The sequence below is a fragment of the Felis catus genome, chromosome A2, assembly GCF_018350175.1.
Source record: "Felis catus isolate Fca126 chromosome A2, F.catus_Fca126_mat1.0, whole genome shotgun sequence".
NCBI classification, from domain to species: Eukaryota; Metazoa; Chordata; class Mammalia; order Carnivora; family Felidae; genus Felis; species Felis catus.
The window spans coordinates 161,729,252-161,754,268 of NC_058369.1; the positions used below are offsets into that span (position 1 = coordinate 161,729,252).

General features: G+C 43.6%; 1 protein-coding gene across 6 annotated transcripts in view; it reads right to left on the minus strand.

Annotated features, from left to right (window-relative positions):
* Positions 1–21,259, minus strand: part of EZH2 (enhancer of zeste 2 polycomb repressive complex 2 subunit) — a 65,910-nt gene extending 44,651 nt beyond the window's left edge. For 2 of the 6 annotated variants that reach the window (XM_045052955.1, XM_045052953.1), the window contains exon 1: positions 20,380–20,773. The gene's annotated coding sequence lies outside the window, so the exon portion shown is untranslated. The other 4 variants (XM_045052950.1, XM_045052949.1, XM_045052948.1 and 1 more) reach the window with 4 other exon arrangements.
* Between the last annotated feature and the right edge of the window lie 3,758 nt (positions 21,260–25,017).

Genomic DNA, 25,017 nt, shown 5'->3' on the forward strand with positions numbered 1-25,017 from the left:
AAAATCCTATTTTCATGTTTTTCAATCCAACACATCCCCACTGTAAGTTCTTCAGTAGCAAGAACCATTTTTATTCATTTGTAAAATCGCAGAGCCTGGCTGTGTGCCTGGCAAGTACAATTTTAAAACAAACGCAAACAACAGGTCTATTAACGCATGCTGACCGTGAACTGCTCAGAGCCCAGCTGTGCCCAGGTAGGAAAAGGGCAGGACTTTCCACGCAGGGGCACGGGAACTGTGCCCCACTCTGGAGAAACCCCCAAGGAGATGAGTCTCAGAGACAATTAGGACCCTATGGTCCAGATGTCCCACCCATCAACAGCTCCGGAGCATTCGACCCGGAGCTTCTGGAATTCTTTTTACTAAGGAAGTTGACGTGGCCTTACAGATCTTTACCAAACTAAGGGTAACATCAGTACCTCACAGCTGGCCGCCAGCACCAAACACACGCAGAAAAACGGAGTAGTGAGCCTCCAGATGTCAGGCGGCCCTCACCCTTCCCAGCGAGTGGCAGCCTCGGATCAGGTTTTCCAACTGTTTTCCACCACACCACAGCCCAGCAAATATTAAGCTACAGTTCCAAATATTCATACATAGAAAGAAACCTATATGAAAATGACACGGCAGGGTGCCTGGGGGGCTAAGACCGTTGAGCGTCCAACTCGACTTGGGCTCAGGTCACGACCTCTCGGTTCGTGGTTTTGAGCGAGTCAGGCGATGCACTCACAGCACGGAGCCTGCTTGACATTCTCTCTCTCTCTCCCTCTCTCTGCCCTTCCCCTGCTTGAGGGCCCTCTTTCTCTCTCAAAATAAATAAACTTGAAACTTTAAAAAATAAAATGACATGGCACTAAATGGATGAGGATTTGCGAATACATACAATTTATGAATTTCTCACAGATCTGTTTAGTTCCATAGGTGAAATGGTACTATATGACTTTTATCCAGAATATGAATAGCTTCTCTCATTCAAAACAGAGAGTACAGCTGTCGTCACTAAAACAGGATTCTACCTATATGCAGTAAAACCAAAACAACAGGTATTCTTTAATTCAAAAGACAGACCCGATCATGGCAGGAGACCGTCAAAACCGTAATACAATGCAGCAAAACCTTACAGAATAGCCTACCTACATATAGGTTAAATAAAATCAAGGAAAATTACATAGTCTCGAGGCTATTGTATGAATCAACCAAACCCTGATATTCGGAACACAAGCAGCCCCGGCATCCCAGCTGTCCCCCTAGAGCAGACGTGGCGCTGTTCTGCCACCCGGCATCAGCTCACTTGCTCCGGACCTTCCCAGCAGCCCACCGCTCCCGGCACACAGTCCGGACACGTGACCAGACTGGTCTGGTCACAGGGAAAACCTCAGGAGGCTCCCTCCCAAGCGGGGACAAGAATGCTCACTCCTCCACTGAGACTCAAACCTGGATGGACGCTACCAAACAACCCTGGAAGCAAACCCGCACGCTTGAAAAGAGCCTGCAAAAAATGGAGTCAGTAACGGCAAAGGAAGAGACACGCAAAGCCGCGACCTGGGCTCTCATCACCCACTGAGCCCTGAACCAGGCGAGCTTTGCCGAACCAACTCCAGAACCTCAGTTACACGAGCCAAGAAACGCCCTCCTTTTTTGGGGGGTCGTAAACCAGTTCGGCTCGGGTTTTCCTGCCACGTGAGACAGAGGGGCCTGAGACACATTCTCGTGTGGAAGGTACGCGCACAACCCTGCCCGAATTAACAGATGTGTTCTGGTGAGCATTTCCTCGCGGTCACGGTGAGGGCATCACCAGAGGGCCCAGTTACAACAGTGGGGCTCTGCTGCCCACCTGGTAAGGAGCCTCCTCCATCCCTGGGTCTGTACAGCCCCTGCGACATGCCAGGACACACGTCTCCACCTCTCTGGGGACAGGACACACAGCCCAAAGAACCAGCGTTCCTGTCCCCCGGGTCCAACCTGCGAGGGCCCTTTACTGAAGATGGTATCCCCGCCCCTCCCTCCTTACTCAGTCAAGGACAAGGAATTAAAAAAAAGAAGTTCCCTAGGCATTTTCCATTCCCCCGATGCCTCTCTTTAAAGGTTCTTCATTCCTAAGTGATTTGCTGAATCAAGGCACTAGCCATGTAGTTAGTCTTGCCCGGTTCTGTTCCTACTTGTCTTAAGAAAACTAAATAATAAACTATATGTACTACTTATCCTCCCTAACTAAATTAATAGCACTAACTCGACTCTTTACGGACTACCAGACTCAATAATGTCAAATCCAAACCTAACAAAATTTAAATATGACGACGACAATATTCTTGATGTCCTTCCCTAACTAGAATGTCTTTTTACTTGAGTAAGAATGCCATAAAATTGCCCATTTTGAAAAACTGCCAGTCTTCAATAGTGTTTTTATGTTTAAAATGCTTTGAGGGTGGCTGTCTCATTTAACAATTTCATTTATTTTATTTTTTTCCAAGTTAAACTCTCAGCCAACGTTGAGGCTTGAACTCACGACCCCAAGATCAAGAGCCGGCCAGGCGGCCCAATTTCATTTATTTTTCTAAGTTAAAAATCCACTGTTTTAATAAACTCAAATATAAGTTAACAGTAATTAAGATTTGCAGGTAAGAAGGAGACAGATACAAAGAGAATTTAGAGCGACATGTAGATGTTACTCTTAGTAAGACAAAAATTAATTGCCCGAGAAGCAGATCTCCTGCCTGAGGGGAAATAAAGACTGTGTGTCCTATGAAAGGAAGGGAAGACGGTGAGCGAGGAACCCGGAGCCAAACCAGTCAAGACTCCGTCTCAGGCCACCCCCCCTGGAATGTTAGGTCCGCAAGGACTCAGGCTGGGTTACGGTCCTGCTCAGCCAAAGCTGGAACTTGAGTAGCAAACTAAATCACAATGGGATTAGAGTAACCGAATTAACAAAATAAGTATCCATGAGTCCATGACAGAAATAAGTGGTTAATAAATTAATGGGGGGGGGGGGACAAATCTCCCTTACAAGGAATTCCAAATAATAATAATTCTGTAACAGGAGAGGGAGAGCTCAGGTCCCTTCTCCGTGAGCACGGGCTGGACTCAGTAACTGGCTGCCACAGGAGAGTATGGCTCGGGAAACAGTAAGGTCACAGCACAGAAGCCCAGAAGGCACCACCCTCAAGTGATTATGGTTAAAAGATCAGGGATGAACCACGCGGTCGTCATGCACAATGTAACGGGATGTGATGAGAAGGGATGTCACTTCTGTGGTATTCTTCCCCCAAACCTCACAGCCCATAGCCTCAGTCTAGAGCAGGAGAAAAAACAAAAATCAGACAAACCCAAACCAAAGGACATTTCTGCAAAATACTTGACCAATATTCCTCAAAACTATCAAGAGGACTTGAAAGCAAGGAGAGTCTGAGGAACCGTCACAGATGTGCAGGCCTAAGATCATTCAGTGTGGTATGGTCTCTGGCCTGGATCCTGGGACAGAAAAAAAACAAACATCAGTGGAAAAACTGGTAAAATCCAAATAAAGTCTCTAGTTTAATTAATGGTATCATACTGATGTTGCTTTCTACATCTTGACAAATGTACCAGGGTTACCGAAATCTAGTTATTCCAAAATAAAGTTTTTAAAACACACACACACACACACACACACACACACAAAGAAAGAGAGAATTAAGTTCCACAACAACCAAATATAAAGACATTCACTTTTAAAATGACATCGACTTGGACGCCTGGGTGGCTCAGTCGGTTAAGCATCCGACTTCAGCTCAGGTCATGATCTCACAGTCCATGAGTTCAAGTCCCGAGTCAGGCTCTGTGCTGTGCTGACAGCTCAGAGCCTGGAGCCTGCTTTGGATTCTGTGTCTCCCTCTCTCTCTGCCCCTCCCCTGCTCATGCTCTGTCTCCCTCCGTCTCAAAAATAAATAAAAACATTTTTAAAAAAATTTTTTAATGACATCAACTTTTGGGTAGCCTGCAGGCTCAGCTGGTGGAACATGTGACTGTCGATCTCAGAATTATAAATTTGAGCCCCACGTAGGGTGGGGTATAGAGATTACTTAATAACAAAACCTTAAACACACAAACAAAATGACATCCACTTTTTAAAATGCTAAACAGGGACATCAGGGTAGCTCAAGTCATGATTTCACAATCATGAGATTGAGCCCCACGAGGGAGGGGTCTGCGCTGGGCATGGTGTGGAGCCTGCTTGGGATTCTCTCTGCCCCTCCCCTGTGCAAGTGCACAGCCTCTCTCAAAAAAATAAATAAATAAATAAATAAAATGATAAACAGAACAAAAATACATTAAAAAGTATTAAAATCTGATGTAAAATGTTAAATAGGAAAAACAAAAAAAAAATGATTAGAACTAATTTGAAAACAAAGTTAAAAAGAACAGGCAGTAATTAAGGGCAACCGGTACTTTTATGAACCTTCAAACAAAATTGAGGGGAAGATTCCCACATATAATTGTACTATTTTAAAACTGAGATAACCTTGTATTTGAACAATTTAAAAGGAAGAAAAAAAAAACTCCATAAAAGCTTTAAGATGATGTCTACTTAAAAAGATAATGCACATTTAGGCTGCACTAATAGAACTACAGAATCTGAACCAAGGAAAGTAATTGTGCTCTGATACACATGCACTGATCAGACGAACCAAAAGGATTCTATACAATTCAAGTCCAGTTTAGGTGTGCTTAAGACAGCCAGAAAAACAGATCTTTGCCCCAGCTGCGAAGACAGCATTGAGCACATCACACAGAAAAGAGCATTTGAGTTTAGAATTTGAACAGAGAGAAGTGTTAATATACATTCACTCATTCAACACACACTTAGTGAACATCTAACACATACCGGGTACTATTACAGAAACTGAAGAATTAGCAGTAAACAAAACAGACAAAAATCTGCAACCCCATGAACTTAAAATCTACTTGGATGGAAATGATCAAAAACAAAGTGAAATGTTTAGTATGTAAGATAGTGTTAAGTGCTATGAAAGCGCCCAAACCAAAGACAGGGGTGATCAGCTGACAAAAAAAGGAACCTGGGCTAAAACACTTAAGGTAACTTTCCCGGTAGAGATTCCCAAATAATTGGATTAAGTGTCTATCCGATGTAGATTTCGGTACTCTTCAATTCTCCAGTGATCAACACAGCCTGATAGGCTTTTCCACTGACATTAAAGATGGCATTCAAGGATTGCCAGTGCCACTGTTCAGGTTAACTACTAGGTCTGATTATCCCGAACAAATAAAAAGTTAACACACCATTTTATAAAATATATTTATGCAAATATCCATTATCTGTGTTAGCGTTATATCAAGCCAAATTAAAGAAACAGATTTGTAAAACTGGTCCTGAGGCTACAGCATTCTGTTACAAGCTCTAATGTTGGCTATTCAGTTTTAACCAAACAGTATCATTAAATACGTGCTCATCTGACCGTATTTAATTTCTAACTCTGCTTTGGTTTTACCGTAAGAAGTTTTTATCTGTAACATCTCCAGGGAATATATAAACAAAATTAAAGTCAAGTCAACTCTCAGATTCCATTTAACACTCGAGTTCCAAGAACATATTAGGAAAATCCGGGGCACTGAAGTAATTCAGGAATAGAGCACTATGTGCTCTGACTGGGTTAACGGCAATGTGAATGCAGAAAAAAGATACCAAGAGACATTCTAAAATTAAAAATCAGATGTACTTACAGGAGAAGGAAAAAGGACAGATCAAAAGAGGTTAAGGCCTTAACTGAGCCATCTAGATGACAAAGAATTTGGCATTTATGATGCAGATTGAGACGTTAATTACTCACAGGGTTGTCCCCAGCAGAGAGAATGATGGACCCTTCACAGGAAGGTTCACAGGAAACATACACACCTTTCTTCTCAAGCATCTGGTCTCAGGACCCCTTTAGTTCATCTGGGCTCCCTCTAACTGCAGGTATCCAGCATCTTCGAAATTACAACCTGAGGGGCGCCTGGGTGGCTTCACTGGTTAAGCACCTGATTTCAGCTCAGGTGATGATCTCACGGTTTGTGAGTTCGAGCCCCCTGTCAGGCTCTGTGCTGACAGCCCAGAGCCCAGAGCCTGCTTCGGATTCTGCGTCTCCCTCTCTCTCTGTCCCTCCCCTGTTCACACTCTGTCTTGCTCTCTCTCGAAAATAAATAAAAACATTAAAGAGAGAAAGAAATTACAACCTGAGAAATTTTTAAGCCACCAACTCATTTGGGGCACATGGGTGGCTCAGCAGGTTGAGCATCCTCAGGTCATGATCTCACAGTCCATGGTTTCAAGCCCACGTCGGGCTCCATGCTGACAGTGCAGGGGCTGCTTGGGATTCTTTCTCTCCCCCTTTCTCCACCCCTCCCTCATTCACGCCCTCTCTCAAAATAAATAACTTAAAAAAAATCAACTCATTTAAAAATAATAGCAAGGTTATTACATGTTAATTGAAATAACACCTTTTAATTAAAAAACTATTTTCTGTTAAAAAAAAGTCAGCAAGTGTATGGTTCTACGTTTTTGCCAATTTTTAAAATATCTGTCTTAAAAGAAGACAGCTGGATCTTATCTGCTTCTGCATCCAATCTGTTACAATGCTGTTTTGGTTGAAGAATACGAAGAAAATCCATTTCCAAACAGGTATTTAGCCAGAAAATGGAAGTGTCTGAACAGCCTTGAGGTCACTGTGGATCTCATTACACTTAAATTGTCCTATGAAAAAAGTAGCTAGTTGAGTTTCAACCTCCTAAGTACTTGTCCTCAAGACCACACTATTCTTCCATAAGCAGTGGTAGTTCCTTAACATCATCCCCCATCTGAGAGATATTGGTCCACAGGGTCATGCAGATTTTCCAGGAATTGACCTATTTCCAAAAATCGTATTTGGTAAAGCCACTGAGCTCATCAAAAAAGTCTTTTTATTAAGTATTTACTGGGAAGCTGTCAAGCTCAGTGACAGATACACATTTTCCGAAAATACTAATTTTTGCTTGAAAGGTCGAACACTATCATCGGCGGCAAATACAGTTGTTGTTCTCCTTGAAGGACAGGCTCCCCTCCCTGAAAAATGTTTGCCAAATACCTGTCTGAATAATCTTAGTCTGTCAACCCCTCTTTCAAGTAAAAATGTTCTCCATGAAAAAAGCGGCCAATGCAGCCTGCAACTCGATCACGTCAGCGCCGTCCTCGTCCTGGAGGCCAGACCCGGCATACTTTGGTCCACAGCACTTTACACGTTCCCATCCTGTGCAACAGTATATTTAAAACATGCACACTCAGGACCAGAGTTAATAAAATCAGCGACTTGACATTCTCTATAACTGTTTTTTTGGTGTTTTGTTTTGTTTTGTTTAGCTCTAAGGTGCCCTTGGTTTTTACCCACTATTGCTTCTCCACCACAGGTGCGTATGTCAACACAAGGAAGGAAGGAAGGAAGAAAGGACGGAAGGAAAAGAAAGAGGCAAATGACATTTCAGTATTTTACAAAGACGACTTCACAGACCCTCTGAGGTCCACAGACGGTGCTTTGAGAACAGCCACCGTAAGTACATCCAGACACCGTATGAATCAGAACCCTAACAATCCCTTCCTTTCCATTTGCCCCGCAAAGCACCTAGAATGGACAATATATTCCAATTACATACTTCTAAAAGACACACCTACAAGAACGAAGGCCTAGAAATCACCATTCTTGCAACTAAAAACAAAAATCCACGTGACGAATATTTAATGAGGGATACTTTGCCCTGCCAAACTATGGAACCTAAACGGTAAGATTTGGCATTCGTCTGTGCCAAATTAAGAGACTAAGGTCTAACAAAATGCATTTTAAAGAAATTGCTTATTTTCAAACTTGAGAGGCCTATGTCTAGCAAGATGCATTATAAAGAAATTGCTTATTTTCACCCATCTGTCTGTCCTACCCTTCACCACTGTAAGAAAGCATCATCAATGGTCACGGTCACTCTTCTGACCCTCCAGCTACCTACAACCACCTCGTCCTACCAACCAATGCCCCACATACTCACACTTCACCCTGCTCCCATAAAAGAAAGATAAAATAAAAATCTTGTTCCAGGGACCTTTTCAATTCCTAGGATGCCTCTACTTGTATTTAAAAAGGAGAAAAATGACAAAAATATGCAAGCTCACTACTGCTGGACACAAGCATTCCACCCAAACGACACGCAAAACACTAGCAGAAGAAACTTCCACAACTTCTGTTTGAAGGACCTGGGAAAGCCAGAAATGAGAGCTATTATCAACCAGAATTTATGGAGCATTCTGAAAATCTAAACACCGTGTTGCAACAGGCATCTTGGTGCCTAAACTTTAGCAGACCACTCAGACATGCAACTACAGATAAGCAAGTATCATGAACAGCATTTGTGTTCAAGTGTTGAGGAAACAGATGAGCCAGTGGCTACGGAGAGAGAGAAATAAGGGCAAAAACACGTATCTCATTTGTAGCCCTGGTTTAAGTAATACTAAAAACGCACAGTACTGTCAAAAGGCTCAGAAAAATTACGGTAACGTGGCATCTTGGCTGAATAGAAAACACTGACTTGATTGTTACAGCGAATGTGAGTAGACCCTAAACTAATGCATTTTCCACAAAAATAAGATCACTCTCCTCCTCTAGCAGAAGAGTAAACTAAACTCGAAGTTCAACATGGAGGCTTACAGACCAGCATTCCTGTGTTTATCTGAAAAGGCTATCAGTTTACAAAGACAAGTCTTAGAAAAGAAACGGCCATCTAAATTTAAACCAACTGGAGGGGGTGCCTGGCTGGCTCAGTCAGTGGAGCATCCACCTCTTGATCTCTGGGTCATGAGTTCGAGCCCCATGCTGAATGTAGAGATTACTTTAAAAAAAAAAGTTCCATAAATTTAAACCAATTAGAGAATTGAACTATCATAAATATTGTAAAGAAGCTGCTTCAACTTTATAAAACAGATTAAAGTGACACTCAGAAATTAAAGTTTTCTTTGGGGCACCAGCTGGTTCAGTTAGTGGAGCGTGCAACTCTTTCTTGATCTCGGGGTTGTGAGTTTCAGCCCCATCTTGGGTGTAGAGATTACTTAAAAATATCATCTTAATAATTCTGAATTGAAAAAAAAAAAAAAAGGACTGGGGAGTTCAAACTACTAAGCCCAAACCGTGTGCAGAACCTCTCAGAATTTCCAGGCATCCTGCAAGCCAAGTGACCGTTATCTGGCAGTTTCGGCACCTGCACGTACACAAGGGGATAAAACGTGTGCGAGTGCCGTCGCTTTCATCTATGGACACCCACAGAAGTCTTCACTGAGTGAGACCCTTCAGAAACTCCTCTGGCTCATCTCGGCCCTAACGTTCATTTTCCTGCTGAGAATGATAGTAGTTTCAGGACAAGATGGAAGTCAAGGAGGTAGGTAGGGGTAGTTAGGGGCTACAAACATTTCCATGGCTTTCCTACACTTAAGGTTTCTCACGAATAGAAGTATACTGCTGAGGTTCTATATTAAGGTACTAGGTAACCTTACAGCATCATTTACAATGAATGATATTTTTCAGTATCTGTTTCACCAAACATATATGTTATCTATCTAATTTATGAGTATAACATCACTTATCACTAATATTTAATGCCCTGGGGGGAAAAAATCTCTTTTTCAGCCTCCAAATATCTATGGGAATGCTATAAGGAATTCATCAACTGCAGGGAAACCCATCATATAATCCCTGCAGTTACCGCCCTGGAATTTCCACAGTGACACAAAGGTTTTTAAGCAGGAAAAAAGACTTCCATCCCAGCACTTCCATGTGGCAGAGGAGAAAGAGAAGGCTAGGACGAGCACCCACCATCTAGGCCTCTGACTCTGGGGCCAGGAAACACAGCACTTTGGGAGTCCAGAGTTAAATACTGGTATTTTCACTAGCACAGAAGGTCTCTTTACACAGGGTAAGGAGGCGAACATCTCACCCTTTATCTGAATAGTCCTAACGGGTGAAGACTGAGGCAACCAACAGTGGGAAGAAATTTCCTTTCCAGAAAATGTGTATGGTACAGCCGGTATTTGGTTGCATGCTGTTAGCAGCTAACAAATGACACCAGACAAATGGTGAAGAAAACTATTTCATTTCTTTAAATACAAGAGTAAATTCTGTAGGAAAAACTGGAAAATAGTAACTTTGAACTTGCCAATGCAGTTCTGTGTGGACAGAAACTATTTTCATTACACACAATACTCTCCGAACGGTACTGCACTTTGGATACTTCTGGTCACCAAATGTGTGGTGACACCAACTGGCCGTCCTACAATTTAACTCAATGCTGCCTCGAGCTACCTGGAGAGATTTGTCCCACCCTACTTCAGATGCCAATCGCAAGTCCAGATTGTCACCTGAGCTCCTACCAACTAGCTACAGACTGTAGGCTCCCATGATCCCCTTCTTGGTTTCAATTCATTTGCTAGGGCAGCTCACCGAACGCAGGCTAACAGTTTCTTTACTAGGTTACCAGTTTGTTATAAAAGGATGTAACTCAGGAAGAGCCAGATAGAAGAGATGCACGGGGTGAGGCACGTGGAAAGGGGACGGGGCTTCCACTGTGGGGGGGGGGGGGGGGGGCGGCAGCAATCTCCCAGCAGCTCCTTGTGGGCACCAACCCAGCCCTTCTGGGTTTCTCCAGAGGCTTCCTTAGGTTAGCATGACTGAACTCCGTATCTCCAGCCACACTCCCTCCCCAGAGGCAGGGGACAGGGAGGGTCTGCAAGTTCCAACCCTTCTAATCCCAATATTAGTTCCCCCAGGAACTGGCCCCATCCATAGGTGCTTTGCCAAGTCACTTCATTTGCACAAACTCAGGTAAGGTTCAAAGGGGTTTGTTGTGAGTATCAAGACACCTTCATCACTTACGAAATTCCAAGGGTTTTAGGTGCTCAGTGCTAGATACAGGATAAACTGATTACAAATCACAATATACCAATCTGATTGTTTACAAAGTTAGTTTAGTCAGATACATAACAGTCCTAAAAAAGCTTTTAGGTGCTCTTATTCCTATAATGCAGAGACAAAAAAGAGGAAAAAACGGGCTTATAATCACCATTAGAGATTTTATGAATGAATTAATAAAAAGAATTTGAGAGAAATGCGTATCATGTAACAACTCAGTTAAATGCCAGCCAAGAGGAAGCACAATCACCTGCGACAGGGATGTGACCTCCGGCCCAATGCTTCTCAAACTCCCCAGAGAAACGGCTCTAAATTGGTAAAAAGACACCAACCACCTTGAGTCCTACAAAGGACCCAGAGGCAGCAAAAGCTAAGGGACTCTGGTCCTCCTAGCTGCGTGAGCCTATACAAGTTACTTACCCTCACACCAAGGTCCCACTTCTTTACCTCCGAAACCGACTTCCTCTTTGAAGGCACATGGAAGTCCTCAATAATCACAACTTGTTCAGTTACTTGTCCGTCTCCTTTTTGCAATGAAGATCAAGTCCACAAAAGCTCTTTGCTAAGGAGACAACTGGTTTAATGGCAGAGCCTAGACTAAAGCCGAAGTTCTTTGCACAAAATCTAGCTGCCAATGGAAGCTGCCCTTTAAAAATACCTTCTTCACAGAACTTGAGCTCTGTGTTACAGGCAGATATTCTCCAAAGGCCAAATTGCTTACAGGCCAAAGCGGGACAGCAACTCCTCATTTCCTTCCCAGCCTGTTCAAGCAACGTTTCTGCCATTTATAAGTCTTCTTGATTTCTTAGAAGGACATTTCCCAACCTTTTCTGACTCGTCAACATTTTGCATAGGAACATATCCCATAGTACCCACTGGGACTGTTTTAAACAGTTTTGCTATTTTTGCTTGTATTATTAAATAATTTGAATATGGAAACAATTTACATCAAAAGTTTATAAATAAGGATACTCACTGCAGCTTCTTTCCACCTAGTAAGATGACAGATCAGTACAGTGGTAAAAAAAAATTCTAAAGTTTATCACACTAAAATCTTTAAAATATTCAAAGGACAGATATTTCATTTAGCAAATATATAGTGCTTATTTTAAAATAATTAAAAATGCATGATTTTCAACAAAATTTAAAAGGAAAATGTTTGGTTTAGAGACTCCATGTTTATGAGGCACAAGGTAGATTCTCACTGAACAGTTGTTAGTTCTATTATTTGTAGGCACATGGCAGGCATTCGTGTATCTACAAATAAAATACGGTGGACATTTCACTATTAAGTTATGGCATCAAAAACGTACAAAAGCTGCTTTAATGACTGAAACTCTTTAAGTGTTTAAAGCAAATCATCTTGGGGTGCCTGGGTGGCTCAGTCGGTTGGGTGTCTGACTTCGGCTCAGGTCATGATCTCGCAGTCCGTGAGTTCGAGCCCTGCGTCGGGCTCTGTGCTGACAGCTCAGAGCCTGGAGCCTGTTTCAGATGCTGTGTCTCCCTCTCTCTCTGACCCTCCCCCGTTCATGCTCTGTCTCTCTCTGTCTCAAAGATAAATAAACGTTAAAAAAAACATTTTTTTAATAAATAAATATTAAAGAAAATCATCTTATTTTCTTAAATTTGGGGATTTACTTACAAAGCACTGCTCAGTCTTTAGTACCAAAAACAAAGGCACTATAGATAAAATAGCCATGATGTTTTGTCTTTTTGACACATTTTTAAAACTCACTACGGGGCGCCTGGGTGGCTCAGTCGGTTAAGCATCCGACTTCAACTCAGGTCATGATCTCACGGTCCGTGAGTTCGAGCCCCGCGTCGGGCTCTGTGCTGACAGCTCAGAGCCTGGAGCCTGTTTCAGATTCTGTGTCTCCCTCTCTCTCTGGCCCTCCCCCGTTCATGCTCTGTCTCTCACTGTCTCAAAAATAAATAAACGTTAAAATTAATTAATTAATTAATTAATTAATTAAATAAAATAAAACTCACTAGACATCTTGATGTATGAATTTAGCTCACATGAATGCAACTGAGGGATAAAGAGCATCCTGAGATAAATTTGCAGAATTACCATCTGACACTCCTCACTTGCTTCCAGTTTCTCAACCTTTTTGCCCTTAATCAATGGTATATTAAAGATATAAATTAAAATCTTATAATAATACCTGACAATAAGTAACAAAGTTCACTGAGTGATACATAATATAGCCATGTAAAACTCACTTGATAGAATCTAGAAGGCTCTGCTTTAGGGGCAGGGGTGCTATTTAAATTACTTAGTGACTTCTAAAGAAGCGATCTACCAAGTTTTCATGGCTGCGATCGTAAATCCATTTCACAAAAACTTTATTTCTATCCACTATGTACAAAACCCTTTTCTACCTGCACCACGTAGATGAGTAAAATAATGTTTAAAATGAAGGAGAGAGGGAAACACAAGAGATGTTCTGTGGCATTGCTTTCTACGCAGGAGATAAACTATCTGGTTTGGTTGGGAAAGTTTAAGGGTGTTTTGAACCAAACAAACTAAACAGTATCTTGAGATGCTAAAATGGCAGGGAAGGCATTCCAGAAAGAAGACAGAGCACAGACTTTCCACAGGAAACTTCCTGGAGACTAGTAAAAAGACCAATCGAGTGCAACAGAGGAAGGGGATAAGAAAGCTATCAGAGAGGAGAGCAGTTAAGATACAAGAGTTCAGGCTGCTCTGCAGACTGCCTAGCTTCAGGAGTGTCTTACAGGAACTGACACCCAGGGAAAGACGGAGTTGGGCAAGGGCATGGTAACTGGCAGAGGTCTAGGACGCCCGACTGAAGCCCAGAGGCTTGCGTCCCCCATGCCCTTTACTAAATAAGGAGGGGGAGGAGTAATGGATTACTTGTATGATGAAGAAAAACTGAAAATTGTGAGGGTAATCCAGCTGTTGAGCAAAAGAAAGAACGGATACTCTGCAGAGATAAAACAAGCAGATGCAGAAATCAAGTATATATGCTCTTAAAAACCATCTGTGTATATAACAAAAAATTTACTTAACTGTCAAAATAGGTAGACCAAGCTTGCAGTCTTACACTTTTGCACACCAGATTCTAAGATGAGGATTACTTTTGATTGACTCTTAATATTCTCTTTATCCTTTAATTCTAGTAACTGAAAAGGTCTGAATTACCCAAAATTGAAAATTTAAAGAACTACTAAATATTACTTTCAAAAACAGCTCAATTTAAAAATTCCCAAAAAACTTAATAAAAATTCCAAATTAAAAAACTAAAAAATTAAAATCCCCCATGCCACACACCTAATATTATTCGCATAAATAATATCCTTTTCATTTTCAGGTCTCTGCAAACACGTAACAGTTTGTTACAGTAAGAACTAAATGACTTTTGGAATAAGAATAAATTCATTTTCACATAATTTAACTGAATTTAAACAATTATGCCTCCAGCATTAACAATTCGTAACTTGACCTATACATTGTCAGTAACACACAAAAACCAAAGCAAAAAATTTAGTAAACATTTGCAATATACACATGACACAGAATGTGTACCAAGAATATACAAAGACCTCTCAACAACTCATTTAGACAAAAAACCGCAGTTTAAATGGGTAAAAGTCTTGACCAAAAAAACGTACACGAATGGCCAATGAGGCAGATGAAAAGATACTCAACATCACTGATCACCTGGGAAATCTGAATTAAAACCACAATGAGATACTTAACACTTTTTAGGGGCCGACCAAGTGCACTCAGACACACGGAGCTGGAACTGGAACCAGAACCCTTCGCGTAAAATGGCACAAACACGTGGGAAAAGAGTCTGGCAGTTTCTTCCAAAGTTAAACCAGTATTTACCGTATGACCCAGCAATCCAACTACGAGATATTTACCCAAGAGAATTTAAAAGATATGCCCGCAAATATGACAAATGGTCATAACAGCTGAATTAATAGCCAAAAAAACTGGAAACAGCCCATGTGTCCACCAACACGTAAATGAATTAAAAAAACAGTACAGTCACACAATGGACTACTACTCAAATGAAGACAAAACCGCTGCAACAGGCAACAACATAGATAAATCTAAAAAACATGCAGGATTAAAAAAGCCAGTCACAGAAGAGAATACACTGCGTCACTCCGTTTTTAGGACACTCGAACGAGAAAAATGGGATCAGCAGCAAAAGAGGGAAATGACTGTATAAAGACCATAAAAGAACTCTGAAGACACCAGCGTCACCCTTTGACAGAGGTGGCGGTGACACACATGTATACATTTGTCAAAACTCTGCAGCCCGTAGTCTTCAAATGTGTTCATCTTACTGTACGTAAGTTATACTTCAATGAAGCTGGTTTTTCAAACTAAAAAACTGGTACCTTTCTAGAAAGCAACTTGACAAGGTCTACTAAAACTTGAACTGTGCATAATCTTGAAACAGCAATTCTCCTTGTAGAAAGTGGTCTCACAAATGATCAAAGATAGAGAAAGATGTTCTCTTCTTGAGGAGAGAACACAGTGTCCATCACAACTGGTTTACTGTGTGATGACACATTCATAAACTGGAATACGATGTATTCTACTTAACAAAACGGCCTAATAGCTCAGTGTTGGAAACGGCACACTTTTTCTATCAAGGGCCACATCGGAAGTATTTTAGGCTTAGCAGGCTACGTGCAGTCTCCTTGCGAATTCTTTTTTGGGAGTCTTGTTGTTGTTTTACGACTCTAAGAAATACTAAAATCATTGGCAGTTCATTGGCCCTACCAAAAAAAATAAATAACAGACAAAACCCAGGCTGGACGCGAGAGATCATAACTCTGAAAACAAAGTGTGCAAATCCAAACCCTTAGGCTACCGCTACCTAGCTGTCACCCGCCCTCTGCACTTCTCATTATTGCGGTATCTACATAAAATATATAAAGTAAACAGAAGCACTGAGCACAGGGCCAAGGACACAGCGAGCACTAAAGAAATATTCGTTATTTTTTAATAAGAATAGGTCTCTATTGACCTAAAAAAACTGTTCTCAGACAAAAGAACTTGATCCCATTCTTGTAAAATTTATGTATAAATGCATTTTCATATGAATACATTGAAAAGTTGGGGAAACTGTTACGGGTAGGGACTAGAATTGGAAGGATCGAGAAAGCTTTCACTTTGTAGTCTAAATTGTTTCAGTATTTTAAACTGAACACCTATTACTGAATCAATAGACATTTCTAACATAAAGCATATGTAGCACCATATTCTTTACTTATGGGTCCTTAGCACATATTTCAACTTGCTAAGTGTTTAGTTCCATTCATGAGAAAGTATATTAATTCTCAAAATCAATACTGGCACAATAACTAAAAATCAACCATTTAACAACTTGTGCCCAAACAAAGTGACTCCACAGACCACACTTAAAACTCAACTGTACTCCTCCCTAGAGCAAACACCATTAAAGCTCTGGCTGAGAAAGAAATCTGCAAAGACATCTTTTAGTTTGTCTAGGGCATCAGACCGTACCTCCCAGACAACTACAAATTACCTACTTTTAAATATACCTTTCTGATGGAGTCAAATAAACTCTCTTCTTGGGACCAACAAGTCTTTAATCATCCAGGAGACCAGCAGATAATATGGAGTAGATGATATGGAGTCCAACAATTTAAACTGGGATCCTGACTACAAATCCCTAGCTGGATGATCCTGGACACATTCTTAAGCCCTTTAGACCAAAGTTTCCTTAACCGGTAAAGGTTTGCAGAGTGCAATGCTATCACCATTGTTTAGTTTTTTCCCATTGTAAAAATACACAAAATTTAACGTTTTAACGATTTTTAAGTGTATAATTCAGCGGCATTAAGCACATTCAAAATGCTGCTTAACTATCACCACCATCCACGTCCAGAATTTTTGCATCATCCCAAACAGGAACTCTGTGTACCCATTAAACACTAATTCCCCAACTCCCCTCTGCTCTCGGCCCCTGGAAACATCTATTCTCCTTTCTCTCTGTGAGTTTGCCAATTCTCAGTATCTCCCATGGCCGGAATCACACAATTTTTCTCCTTTTGTGTCTGGCTTATTACCCTCATGTTTTCAAGGTTCATCAACGCTGCTGTATCATGTGTCAGGCAGGATGTCACTCTTTTAACGGCTGAGTACTACTCCATTGTATGCGTATACCTCCATTTGTTTATCCATTCAGGTTGATGGATGCGGGGTGGTTTTAACAATAATTAAAAATAAAGCATCTCACGTAAATGTTACCACAACAGAAAACAAAACCAGCCAATGAATAAAGCATCTGGCAAACAGCAGGTGTTTTCATGTCTTTTTTCATCTTTGTTTTTGTCATATCTTTGTACTAAGTAGTATAGTGGCAAGATACGGGACCATCTTAGAAACTTATCAGCTATGCCTTTTGAGAGGTTATTGGATTTGCTAATCTATATTTATCCTATCATTTTAAAAGAATGAAGAGGCTACACCAGTAAATAATCTGTAATTACACTGGCACTACTTCCTTCAGTTTTAGCTCCAAAACCCACCTCGAAGTATTTCAATAAAGAACTCATCAATTTAACTAGACACCTTTCAATTAAAAGATTTACTACTGTCTCCAACACTTTCCCCTCCTTTTATTTCTGTACAAGGACCATCAATACTGACATCAAATCAAATTAAGCAGATAGTATATGCAAGGTACCCAGACATTCATCAAGTTTCTCTCTAGCTGCCTGAAATACCAAATCTGAATACCAATGGAATACCTAAAGGATATACAATTTTCAATGTCTTCGAGTATTGTAACTAGGAGAAACCTTGGAACTTATCCACCTTGACAATTATTTTTCTTTATAATCACTGCTTCTCAAAGAGGGACAAGGGGCGCCTGGGTGGTGCAGTCGGTTGAGCGTCCGACTTCAGCCAGGTCACGATCTCGCGGTCCGTGAGTTCGAGCCCGGCGTCGGGCTCTGTGCTGACAGCTCAGAGCCTGGAGCCCGTTTCAGATTCTGTGTCTCCCTCTCTCTCTGCCCCTCCCCTGTTCATGCTCTGTCTCTCTCTGTCTCAAAAATAAATAAACGTTAAAAAAAAAAAAATCAAAGAGGGACAAAAACACCTCCCAAAGTTCACAACGGAAGGATTAACATACCCTATGTGCTTTGCAAAAAGTTCCTGTGTCAAATTATTTTCATATTTTGAAATGAAAATGATAGTTTGCTATTCTCTAGCAACTACTAGGTATACAAAGAAAAACAAGCCTCTGCCTCAAAGCGCTTAGAGTGCAGTGAGGGAGCCGGATGCATAAACAAGTGATTACAATACAATCTGATCCATGCTTTAATAATAAAGTATGAACAAAGCCCTGTGGAACACAAGGGTGCCTGGGAATTCAGGGAAGGCCTCTAGAAGGTAAAGGTATCCTCTCATTGTGATCCTTTCCCTGAATTTAATGAGCTGTTCCTCTCCACGGAGGCTCTACTAAAGATCTCACCTGTGTCCAGAATCCTTCACAACTCATAGAAAATGTCTTCATCATTTGTACTGACATAAAGACTTCAAGGCAAATCCATAAATCATTTCTAATTGGCCCCGGAATACATTAAACCACTGGAGAAACTTTTGTCAGTTTTTAAAAAGCAGATCAACTTTCTTAATCACTATTTATTTAGACCAATACAGAAATTAATTCACACTCCTTGAGTATACCAGTTCAAGGGATAGAAGATATCCTAGAAAAATCTGTGACCTGGAGAAATCCGCTTAAAATTTTTAAATGGCTGATACAAAGACAATTACTTATATATACGCATGCAAGGCAAAGCTGGTATGAAAGTATTAGAACTTTTTGGAGGGGACCTAAATCAACAAGTGTTGTTGTTTTTTTAAATCAGTGCTACTTAAAACTGATTTGTATACATTCACAATTCAACCAGAAATAAATTAAAACAAAAATTTTAAGCCAGCTCCCCAAAAAGGCTTTTTAAAAAAAATCTTGGGGCAAGTTTGAAGATAATAATTACCAATTACAGAATACACAAGGGAAAAACTAGAATTTATCCCAAAAGACCCAAATTTCTGCCAAAACCTGCGTAACGCATGTAACGACAGACAAAAACTATCAGGATTTTTTAATATACAATTATCAGCAACCAAATGCAAACATTATTTAATAATCTCAACCCTGGAAAGTCTGTTCAGTGGTGTCTGACACGGCAAAATACGGATAATAAAGACTTTTACACTGCATTTCTTTGTCTTCCATTTTTATGAAACCATAAAAAAATAGTGGGTGCACATTAGATCTTTCTCAGAACACAAATCAGAAGAGTGCCTATGTGTTTCTGAATTCCTTTTCTTTGAATCTATTCACTTTCCAAAAAATCAGAACCGAAGATGCAATTTTTCTAAGTGTTTCCAAGATTTTAAACATTACATACCCTAATGCACCTCCAAAAAGACAGGATTCCTTATATCCAGGACTAGAATGCTATCATCTATCCCCAACTTAGAGACTATGAAAAGAAAATCAAAATATATCTTAATTTTATTTGCAATTAAATGAAAATGCTTATCAGTAAACAAGCCATGTTTGAACACCTGTTCATTTTATTCCTAAATATGATCTAAAATTGCTAATGCTCATAAATGAAGAATAATGGAAAATAAACTCCAAAACCCATAAAAGCATATCCAACTGTACCAGCATGAGTTTTCCAAAGGTTTTTTTAAGTGTTGTTTTATGTAATATTAAAACGCCATAAAATTAAAGCGATCTTTGAAACCAAGAAAAGTAAACCTTGTAGTAAAATATTTTTAAATTCCAAAGACAGATTTTTATTTCCAAATGAATTTAAGTTTCAAAGACCCTGAGTGATAAACAAAGGAAGTTTGGCTTAACTGTGGACAACACACATCCAATTTCTTAGGCAACAAACATTTCTGCAACCAGTCTTTTCTAACTCGCCAAAGCTATTGTTCACGGAAAATAAAACCAATTAATAAGAAATTGCAAGGCGTATCATCTAAACGCGCATCTGTCATAAGCATTTTATTTTCGTCAACTATTTCTACCTTTCATCCTCATTCAACCCCTAGGGATTTGGGGAGTAATCGCTTCCTAAATGACAGTTGATTTCGTTAGCACCTGTCGCCATTCTCGGACGCATCACACAAGTTGCCCAAAACAGCTTGTAAATTTTTTTTTGTTTTTAAGATTATGATTCTTTAGAAAGTGGGAACTCCCTGGGCGGGAGTTCACCAAGTTTTCCAAAATACCGTGCTTCTCAATTTCTCCCGTTTTCAAAAAGTGACCCCGTGGCACGGACTTTCTGGTGGTTGGAAGGGGGTACGCGAGGACGCGGGAACTCGACGGAAAGCCCTCCAAACGAGCCAAACCAGAAAGGAGGCGAACAGCCCGACCCTTCCCGAAAACTTAACCGAAAGCCAGACAAGGCGGCGAAGGCGGCCCGGGACTGCCCGGTCCGGAGAGGTTTCAGGCGGCTCCGGGGGAAACGTCAGATGCGCGGCTCCTCCGAGTCCCGTCTCCGCACGCCGTCCCGGCCGCCGCGGCCCCGCCGAGCCTGCGCGCGCGCGCGGGGAGGGGGCGTGGGGCCGAGCCCGCCCACCCGCGCCCGCGGCCCGGGCTCCCCACGCCCCTCTCCCGCCTGCTGTCAGGCCCGGTGTCACTGCCCCTTCCTCGCGCCGAGCTCCCCCGAGACACAGTCCGTCCTTTGTCTGAGTGCGCACTCGGCGGCGAGGTCCCACCAACTTGTGTGTGTCCCGTCCCACCCGGGCGCTCCCGCCGCGACGCTCCACACAAAGGAGACTTGGGCTCCGGCGGCCAGCCCGCCCCGGGCACCGGAGCGCCCCCAGCCCAGCCCCGGCGCCTCGGGAGGGGCGGGCACGCGAGCGGACCCCTCCGCACGCCCCCCTCGGGCACCCGCCCCTGCTCCCGCCTCGGGTGTCCGGGGTCCGACGCTGCCCGCTCGCGGGGGCGCGCGGGCCAGCCCCGACCCCCGCGGCCCCCTGCCGAGGGGTCTCCTCTCACCCCGCCTCCAAAAGCGGCGCCCGGGAGAGCCCGCTCTGGGCGACACCCGGACGGGCAACGCGGCGGCGGGGATGTCCCGGCGCCGCCGCCGCCGCCGCCGCCGCCGCCCCTCGCCGGGCTCCAGCGCCCCGCCGGCCGGCCGGCCCGACAGCGGCGCGTTACCTGCGCCCCGCGCCCCAGCCCGCGCCGCTCCCGCGCGCCGCTCTCGCGCGCCGCCGCCGCCGCCGCCGCCGCCGCCGCCGCCGCCGCCGGGGCCCCACCGCCTTCTGCGTCCCAGTGGGTGTCGGACGCTCCCGGACCGAGCGCCAAACCCGGCAGCCCAATCGCCATCGCTTTTATTTGGCCCCCCCAGTCCAACCAAGCGCCGCCCCGATTGGCGGGACGCGAGGCGGGCTCCCGTCCAATCACAGGGCCCGCCGGGCTCGGAGGCGCCGAGCCAGCCCCACGCAGAGGCGCCCGCGGGACTCGGCCGGGCCGGGCGGGCGGCGCGTGCGCGCGGGCGCGGGCGGGCGCTGAGGGACGCGGCCGCCGAGTGGAAGCGCCGCGCCGTTCCTTTGTTCTTTCGTTGAACGCACCGCGCCTCTCTGGAAGGCGGCGGGCAGGCGGGCAGGCGGGCGGGGACGGGGGGGCCTCCGGAGCCTAGAGCTTGGAGCCTGGGCGGGGGTGGGGCGGCGAGGGTGGGGTGGCGGGAACCGGCCGGAGGGCGGGACGGCGCGCTGGCGGCGCTTGGCGGGAACCGCCGCCTCGGAGTTCCCGGGCCGGAGAGGCGGGGCGGGGCCGAAAGCCAAGTTTGAACCAGTTCAAAAACTCGGGGGTGGTAACGGTTTCAACTGCCGCGCTCTTTTCCCCGCGCGCGGAGCGGGGGCCGGCGGGCGGGCGCGCGGCCGGCGGGGAGCCGCGAGCCGCCCGCCCGAGCGACCTGCCCGCTACTTCTGTCCGCTGGGTCCCCCGGCCCGAGGGACTCTGGCTGCTGGAGCCCGCAGTGCCCATCGCCCGAGAGACCGGGGCAAGAGCGACGTTACAGCTACTTCCCATTCCGCATTCAAGACGCCTGGTTCGGAGCCTTCCAGTGCACGTGTCAACGTGAAGGATCATTTATCAAGGATGAGTGTGTTTCACTTGCCTCCTGCTAATGCCCCTGGAAAACGTTAGGATAATTGCAACACTTTTCAATTATTACAAGATGGTCTGGGACTAAACCCGCCTCGACCCAGAGGAATTAGGAGGATTCGGTTGAGGACACAAGCTCCCCTTTGGTTTTATCTGTCAGTGAAGTTAAGATCAGTCCGAATTTATTTTTAGTTACACGGGAAAATAATCACCCATGTAAACTGGGATCCCATATTGTGCGTTCAGACAGGGTCCCCTATGAACTGCTGAGTTAAAAGCCTAAAGAAATCGTGTTTGTTGTATTTTTAATTGACTAAGGGCTTTCAGTGGCCATAATTCTTCGTTTGATGATTTAACCCGTAATTTTCCCCTTTTCCTAAATCACCATCCCATTCCTCACATGTATTCCGAACCAATTCAGTGTTGGAATTACATGTGCAGGGGAGCCACAGAGAAAACAATGGTGTGCCCAAATAAAAGCAAAATTATGAACACATTACAAGAAGAGTGCAAGAGTTAATGCACCTGAGATGTAACCATAAAATAATGTAAAAATCCCATCTATCATACCTAACAGTCACCAACACATTCATATTCCAAGGCAATAAAGCTTCATCTAGACCAGCAATTTACAATTGCTTCATTAAACAGCAATTCAAACCTCAAAAGTTAACTACTCATCCCTAAGTTGCTTATCACATTAGTTTTACCTGTACTTTATATTATTAAACATTAAAACAATCTGGGCGTTATTGAAAGAAAAAATCAAGAAAATTACATTAACAGATTATCAGAATGCAAATCAAAGCCATATCTAAATACATCCAGCATGCTGTGAAACGGCATATGAACTGCTAAGGCATTTAAAATCAAGGAATGATGTTAGATCAAAACGCTCCCACCCCTCCCCCACCAAAACTCAGAAAAGGAAATTTTAGTTCGACTGAAGAAAGCATACGATCTAGATTGAGGCAGGGAGGGCACTGGAAATGGGAATGAACATCCACTCGCAGAATATAACAAAGGGGAGGGCCCCAACTGGGAGAATAAGAGTAGCTTAGAGAATAAGTGGGGCTGTATTATAATATTTATACTATGGTACATATTTAAGTTCAATACAATATGCAGGCTGACTTGGACCAGGAAGTAGGGATGCCAATGGGTGACAATATTGTCTTCATTCAGTGCTGACATTCGGGTAAGCGAGACATTTTAGGTCACAGTGATGGCAGGAGAAAGGGATAATTTTAAAACCTTGCAAGAGAATTTCATTATATATGGAGGGCATACAGTATGCTGCAATTCTTGTATATGGACATATACAGGAGAGTTGGGAGGGGGAGGTATTTTGTGGTCAATACTGAGAATTTTCTGAAGATTTCCAAGCAGGGAGAGCAAGAAAATGTGTGTGTGCGTGGGGGGGGGGGGGGGGGGGGGGGAATGGTGGGGGCTTAAAGAAACAGAAAGCCAGGCTGAACACGAGGTGAATGTGAAGGGTGAGAGTCCCGAAGCTTTTTCGTTGCTGTAAAGACGTTCAGATTACAGCTGTACTACCCCTGGCAGGTGATTCTGTCCTCTGTTGAAGACAGAGATGCACTATTTCGGTTATGGGAGCCAAACCAAAACTGGGCAGTTCAGCTCCGAAGTCGGGTTGTTACCTCTGCATTATACTCCCAAGGGCCTATCTGCAGGCGCACAATTTATCCCCAGGGTTTTCCTGGGGGAACAGGAGAAGGTCAAGTGCAAAGTTAAGGCTATTAGCATCACAGAGCATTCCTTTCTACCCCATGAATGGGATTTACTTCCTACACATTTCATTTATTCACTCTGCATTCAACAAGTGTTTATGGAGGAGCTTACTAGTTGAAAGACACTGTCCTGGGTGCTAGGAATTCAACGTGAGCAAAGGCAAAAATCCCTGCCAAGGTGAAGCTGACATTTTGGTGAAGAGAAACAAAAAACAAACGATGTGGCATGTGAGGTAATGGCAATGATATGGCAAAAAACCTGGCACGAAAGGAGTAAATGGAGTGCAAATGCAGTAATTTTAAAATAGCTTGGTAGGGAAGACCTCTCCCAGAAAAGGACATTGGAAGAAATACTTGACAGAGAGGGAAGGGTGAGTGCCTGGCCCCAAGGGGGAGCCTGCCTCGTGTGTTTTGGGAACTGGAAGGGAGAGGGGACCGGAGACCGAGGCAGAAGAGGTGAGGGGGCACGGGCAGACCTTTTAGGACCTCTGAGGACCTTAGTTAGGACTTGACTTTCTTTCTTTTTTTTTTTTTTTTTAATTTTTTTACCATGTATTTATTTTTGAGAGAGAGAGAGTGGGAGCAGGGAGAAGGGCAGAGAGAGACAGAATCCGAAGCAGGCTCCAGGCTCCGAGCTGTCAGCACAGAGCCCGACAAGGGGCTGGAACCCACGGACTGCGAGATCGTGACCTGAGCTGAAGTCGGACGCTCAACCGACTGAGCCACCCAGGCGCCCCAGGACTTTACTTTCTACTTAAGGGAGAGAATTTTGAGCAGACAGGCGATGGCAGCACTTAAAACAAGAGCATTTCAGTTGCTGTGTTGAGAGTAGCCAGACGTGGGGCCAGACCAGAGTAGCCAGACCAGAGGAGCAGCTCTGAGCCTCTCCTACCAATCCAGGCAAGAAGTGACCGTGGCCGGGAGCCCGAGTGGTAAAGTGGAACTGGTAGGAAAACATCAGATTCTGGATGTATTTTGAAAGACTAGGCAATAGGACTTGCTGACAGATTGGGTATAGGATGCAAAAAAAGAGGTTGAAAGCAAGCCTGTGGATGAGCAAGTGAGTCATAACTGAGTTGGACGCTTCTGGTCCTACAGGACCAGGAGGGGTTGATGGGGATGGAGGTTTGGAGATCAGAGTTTGGCTTGGGACACAGTGAGTTTGAGAGG